This window comes from Etheostoma spectabile, chromosome 22 (assembly GCF_008692095.1).
Source record: "Etheostoma spectabile isolate EspeVRDwgs_2016 chromosome 22, UIUC_Espe_1.0, whole genome shotgun sequence".
Classification (NCBI taxonomy): Eukaryota; Metazoa; Chordata; class Actinopteri; order Perciformes; family Percidae; genus Etheostoma; species Etheostoma spectabile.
This window is the reverse complement of record NC_045754.1, coordinates 12,163,729-12,170,359: the sequence shown is the minus strand read 5'-3', so window position 1 is coordinate 12,170,359 and position 6,631 is coordinate 12,163,729. Positions and strand designations below refer to the sequence as shown.

General features: G+C 37.4%; 1 protein-coding gene and 1 long non-coding RNA gene across 2 annotated transcripts in view; one reads left to right on the top strand and one right to left on the bottom strand.

Annotated features, from left to right (window-relative positions):
* Window positions 1–6,631, top strand: part of vipr1b (vasoactive intestinal peptide receptor 1b) — a 48,257-nt gene that overhangs the window by 18,712 nt on the left and 22,914 nt on the right. The window lies entirely within an intron of this gene.
* LOC116672378 (uncharacterized) overlaps window positions 2,775–6,631 on the bottom strand; it is an 11,018-nt gene continuing 7,161 nt past the window's right edge. The window contains exons 2-3 of the long non-coding RNA XR_004327541.1: window positions 3,443–3,445; window positions 2,775–2,831 (exon numbers count right to left, since the gene is read on the bottom strand). This is a non-coding gene — a long non-coding RNA (uncharacterized LOC116672378). The remainder of the gene's footprint in view (window positions 2,832–3,442; window positions 3,446–6,631) is intronic.

The following is a 6,631-nucleotide window of genomic DNA, read 5'->3' as shown; positions in this document are numbered from 1 at the left end:
TGTGTGTGTGTGTGTGTGTGTGTGTGTGTGTGTGTGTGTGTATATATATATATATAATTTCAAGTGAATCAAAACATTGTGGTTGCTGTTAATGGTGCGATTTTAAAGTTAAAGTGGCTTGACTCTGTTTTTCCATCACGTTTTGGACAGTAAATGGTATTTATTTGGAACCACTTCAGTCGAGGTTCCAAGCGAGCTTAGAGAATACTAGAAGATGGAGTTAAAACTCTGCGGACCACTGATTGGTCAGAGAGAACAGTCCCTGGCGCCACACAGGACATCCTATGCATTGCAAAAACAGCATGAGTATTGCATCAATGCTTAGATTATTTGTACATTTCTTTAAAATCATGATTAGGTGTCAATCTTAATTCATTTAATTTCTTTACAAATATTTCTAGTAAAGTTTCTACTAGAACTCCTAGCTGTCATTTTTTTGTTTGTCATTTTGTATCCCAGAACCTTCCTAAAACCTTAAGTGATGTTGCAACATACAGTTTCATACTATGTGGGTGTGGAAAAAGCAAATCCTTCACCTCTTAAACAGCCAGCTAGATTTGAAAGAATTTCTCCCCTGAGCTATTTGTGCATGCTAATGTGTGAACTTTCTTTTCCCCTCTGGGAGTGTTGCTGCACTCAAACAAGCATTAGCACATCAGAGAGTCAGAAAATTAGAGACACGGAAATGTGACACTTCAAAAGTGAAGAATGCACTTCAAACCCCACATGTACCGATGGCAGCATGGGGGAGTTTTAAACTGATGACAAAAATCAGAAATTCTTTGTAATACTTTGAACGGATTTAAGAGATGACCATAGTAATTGGTGAATATACCTTGCAATATGATTGAAATGGCCAACAATCCCCCATTTCTCTGTCAGTTTGCATTTTTCTTGTAGCATGCTTGATGTTGCCTTGATTATCCGTGCTTGAGTTTAGTAAACTTCTCTGTGATTTGCATTAGATCAGAGACTCATTTACCACTCTAATATTTATTGTCGGTATGTCTCAGTGTAATAAGCAATTAGGGCTTCAATAACAACAAGTTCGTTCGTGGATGCATATTTCCATCTAATTGGTAGCCATGAGAGCTCCAAAATATTTTGCTGTACAACCACCTGTTGTTGTTGTTGTTGAAGTAATTTGTTGTCTGATTCCTCTTAGACCTGAGATTGAATACATAAATTAGCATTCATAGTGCTGAGGGTTTTATTTACCATTGAGGCGGCGCTGAATGGATAGATGACAGCTGCCTAGTTGTCATATATCATCAGCTAACATTATTTGTACAGTGTAACAAAGCCACACAGTTTGACAGTTTGTCTATTTCACATAGGATTTTGTGTTCTGGCAGTAATTAATGGTCCAAACAATACATTTTGAATTTGGCATTACAGTGCAATTTGTATTTACCAAGTACACTTGTCTGTAGAATCTAAGCAATTCTGTGTTTACAGGAACACCCCTGGACATTATCCATCATGTTCATGCTGAAATATTAAAAAAATGTACACAAAGTTCTTTTAATAAATGTACCTGCCTTTATCACATGGTGTGCATAACAGTTCCTCTTTAATGTACACTTGTTGTCGCCAAACGCCTTGTTGTAGTTTTAGATTTTATTTACAGGTAATATCTTAAAGGGTAAAATCAGGTGAAGGGTCTTAAGGGCACAGAGGGTAAGTAGAGGGATTTTCAAAGCTGCCACAGGGGACTCCATCCTCAAAAGAACTGAGTTGGTGTTAGGATGAAGCCACATTTTAATAGCTACACATGAACTGAAGTTGTTTGTTAAGCTAGGTGCTGTAGGCATCTTCCAACAGAGGCAAAAGCCATTTTGGAATGAACATTTTAAATTCCATGCACACTGAAAGTAAAAAAAAAATCATGGCCTTTTTCATCCTATTGATTACTTTTTAGCACACCCACATCTCAGCTGTCTCGTAGATTTAAAAAAAAAAAGATTGACTTTATCTACATCTCCTTTGTGACTGCCTACCTTAATTAAGTTATTTTTTTTAATTAAAAAACTCGAGGAGTAGCTTTCACCATGATTCATCTCATCGGTGTTGAAAGGAAGTTTGCACATTCAGCATTTACATAAAATCATCTTTCAGCCTAATAGCGAGTGTGTACAATGCTAACAGTGTCTTTTATATTAATTTATCCCGGACTTAAAGGAGCACGCTGAATGATTGAGACTTTATGTTATTCACCTTATTCCCCTGAGTTAGCTAAGTCCATATTCTACTTATCTCTGTGCGTGTTGTTAACTGTCTGACACACACACCACTAGCCTAGCTTACCACAGATTCTGGAGGTAACCGGCTCCAACTAGTCAATTGCTCCAGATAAGTGACAAAATAACGCCAACATTTTCCTATTTACATGTTGTGATTTAACAATGTCACATAAGACAGCCATCTTCACATCATCATCACAGGTGAAGCACTGCCACTTGGGCGGAGTGATCAGCACAACACCTGAAAAGCACCATTGTTACTCTCTGCTCCTCACCACAGGGCTTCTCAGGTGCAAACCACTCCACCCAAGCAAAGGGAAGTAGCAGGGCTTCGCCTTCTGTGGAGAATAGTTCCCAGTATGTATACGTTAGACGATGGCTGTGTCTCATGTGACCTTGTTATTTGTACATGCTGTGACTATATAAATTACAGCCGGTTACCTCCAGGATCTGTGGTAAGCTAGGCTTGCGGTGGATGTGTCAGACAGTTAACGACACGCACAGAGATAAGAGTATGTATCGACTTCTAACTCTGGGGGATGCAGTAAATGAGCTAAAATCTCAATAAGTCGGCGTGTTTCTTTAAAACTAAAAATGCGCTTTTAACATGTTGCACAATTGATAATGTCTAATCCAATACATACATACATGGTATTGAAGAAACAATAAGCATATTTTCAACACAAGATTATTTCTGTGCTGTTTTACAACTAAAGTGGATGTTTTTCATGCCAGTCCTTCTTAGTGGTAGACTGCTCAGCTAGGCAGGCATCACAGCAATCAATCTTTCATTGCGAGAGGAGACTACTGCTGCTGGTCTAAGTGATTTTCTATGCTTTGCGTCTACAATTATAGGATTATTCTGACAAAAGTATTTCTGTTAACCACAATATTATGTAAGAAGAAACTGAAAAGAGAACTGTATTTTTAAGGCCTTGTCATAAAGGTACTGCAGTTCGGAATAATGAATAGAAATACCAGTGAAGTCATAGTGAGATTGGTGGCTGCTGATGTCCAGTATTTGAATGAGTACTAAATTAAAGTGCTTCATAAAATCTCAACAATGGAAAAAGGGATTGAAGGTTTGATCATAATTAAAGGTGCAGTAGGTAGGAATTGTGAAAGATCCAGGATTTAGCCAAAGAGTTTGAACATCGACAACTTCTCAGTCCCTCCCTCCTTTCTGTTAAAGCCCCAACGCTCTCCTGAGCCCCTCCACCCACGAGGGTGAATGAATGTGTGTGCCTGAGCAGTGATTGACACGCAGTTAAACACCCCCTGGCCCTGATCGGAGGCTCTGAACAGGGAGCGGTGGATTTTTGCAAGTCGCACTACAAGTGGTGCAAGAGGAGCCGGATCTTTGTTGATTCTACATGCTTCATGTAGTACTACTCAAATGGGGTCAGTTTCAGCAAATATGACTAGAATGAGTTAGATTTATAAGTCTTACCTACTGCATCTCTAATTCCTGTGAAGGCGGCACTGCCAACAAGGATGATAGTGCATGCTAATACTGCAAGAATTTACCTCTTTTTTTCTTTATAAACTCAAAGCAAATATAATGAGACAAATGGCTTGACATAAACTCCTCTGGAGAGTTAAACAGACACAGGCTGAGACTGCAGCTCAGATAAATCTAAAATTTTAAAAACTGAAATAACCCCATTAGCACCCACTTTCTTTATCTTTTACTTTCTTTGTCTTCCTTATTCACTTTCTGAATATCAATCTCCACATATTCACTGGCTCTGATAGCAGGTTGATATGTCTGCAGATCTTTCACCTTTTTGAAATTTCCAGGTTAAGAAGCTCGCAAGGTGACTAACTGATATGACCTAAGGGAGCAGCATGAAGTGACATGTCTGTCTTGCCACTTAGTCCTTTAACGTAGCACAAGTCAAAACTTTAATTTGTCCAATACTCTGGTTTATGACCAAATACCTGACAGACTAAGGGCATTCCCATCAACCGCAACTGTAGTTTGTGTTAAGTGCTGATAAGATATTAGCATGCTAAGTAACTACTAACTAAACCTTTACTAACCTTTACTAGGTAATACCTAGGTAAAACATACCTTCTAAACAACAACATGTTGGCAATGTTATTGTAATCTAGTTTTATCATTTTAGCTTTCACTGGTGTGGAAAAGGTCAAGTAATACCAACACGTCCAAGTAAATGTTTCTCCTAATCTTTGTATTGTTTGTTTCTAGGTAGACAGATTAATACTTAATAAACAAAAATCAATATCTAGAAAGATCATGTATTCATATTAAAGCTATTTTTTTATTACAGTAAGAAATCAAATCTGAAAACATGCAGTCATCACTCACTGCTGTGTCTTATAATTATCCTCTGAGACAAAGGTATTCAGCAAAAAACAAGCTAAAGTAAAAAAAAATTCTACTTTTTATTATCAATTCGAAATAGCGATTTTACAGCAAGAATGAATTAGCTTTAATTGACTTTTAATTGTGTTGTAAATGTCAGCTAGAGAACAAAAAGAAATGTATCAGAGGTCCATGACCTAGCTAGGTGTAGTCTCCTTTTTCTCTGGAAATGGCTCAGCGCTGTGGCCGAGGACGGTGCCAGGTATTGTTGTGACAGGTGCCTGCATCAGGACCTGGATCATTCAGGACATCATCCTGATAAAATGTTTTTCCCGCATGATAATTCTGAGATTAAACTAAGTAATAGTAATTGGACTCTCAGAGGTGGCAGCCTGTGAGCTTCTTTGCATATTGTGGGTTCCTCTCTGCCTGTGTAAAGAAAAGCTCATTTTAATGGATCATATCAACCGTATATGCTGACAATATCGCTCTGTTGAAATAATTAAACGATACATTAAACTAAAACAAGCTAAGCTTCTGTTTATTGCTAAAGCAAGACTAAGAGTTATGTCTGTAATGTAGTTGTTAGTAGAGTATTGCCTTATTTTCACATTAAGATTTGTACATGTATAAAACTAAACTAGGCCCATGCATTCCTATAGTACAACTTCCAAAAACCTCTGTAGAGTGGGTACAACTTAAAGTGGTTGATAAAGGAGGAGAAAATAAAGATAAGATGTGGGGGAATTTACAAACATCATGCCAGCATGACACTTGAAAACACATCCACAGCAGCAACCTAAATGCAATCGCATGACCTTTCCCTGACCGAGTAACCTCCTGCTGCTTCCCTCCACAGCCCATCACCTTATATGGTAACATTTGGTCCTAATTGGTTACGTTTGAGCAAGTTGGTTACGTCTCATTTAGGTTAAGCTGTTTGTATAAATCCCCTATACCCCACAAATGAATAAACAAATTAACCAAATAACAGACTATTTTTGGGAATCCTCTCTGAGCGGGTCACCTGCAATTAAGTATAAAAAGTACGTATTTGTTAGAGAAATAGCGGGCAGTTTCTAATGCAGGAGGAAGAAATTAAAAGCTTGGTGTTCTAGCATTAATATTTTTCTATTTTGTGACCAATTTCTGATTACATTTAATGAACAAAACCCCATTGATTGACTATGACATAGTCAGGATTTAGTTATAAAAAATAGAAAGACAAATAACAAGTAAACACAGACATTAATAAAACAAAAGTTGGACAGAAGGGGCTCCCACTCCTGCCTGACAGTAAACAAACAAACAAACAAACTACAGGTTCTACCCTATCCAGCTACATAACCAACACCATCAGAATACTTTCTGAAATATCTGAATATGTTGCTGCTTGCATGTGGCCCTAAATACAGTAGGTGGTGAAAACCAGACATGAAAGGAGGGACCTGTTGATCTGAATAGTGTTGCTTTTCCAATTTCTTATTAAAAAGAAATGCTACAGAATAGTAGACAAGGTTGTCTTATTGCATTTCTTTTTAATAAGAAATGCAATGCAGCTGGGATTATGTTTTTCTTTTTAAATCATAATGGGTTGTTTATTAACATAATCAGGCAAGTAGCAAAAGGTCAAGACTGAAAGTAAAATGTTCACTTTGTAATAGTTTACTACTAAAATATGTAATCTTGCAATCCAATATCTGCTTGTATAGCAACCCCAAACATTAACCTTAATTGAAACACAGACGGAGCTCACGATGCAAACCCTGGCCTTTTGTTGTCAAAAATCTGTATTTTTCTTTCCCCTCCTCCACCCACCATCAACCCTGACTGCCTCCATGTGACTCTTGTGTGGTGCATACATAAACGTAGCACTTCATTCACTCTTTACTTCATTCTTTACTAGTGCTGTCAAACAATTAAAATATTTAATGTCATTAGTAACTTGCAATTAATCGAACATTTTTATCTATTCTAAATGTCCCTTGAATTCTTTTTGTCCTATTATTTTTTTCTCTCATTTAAATGCTCTTATCAACATGGAAAAGTGGATTGGCTT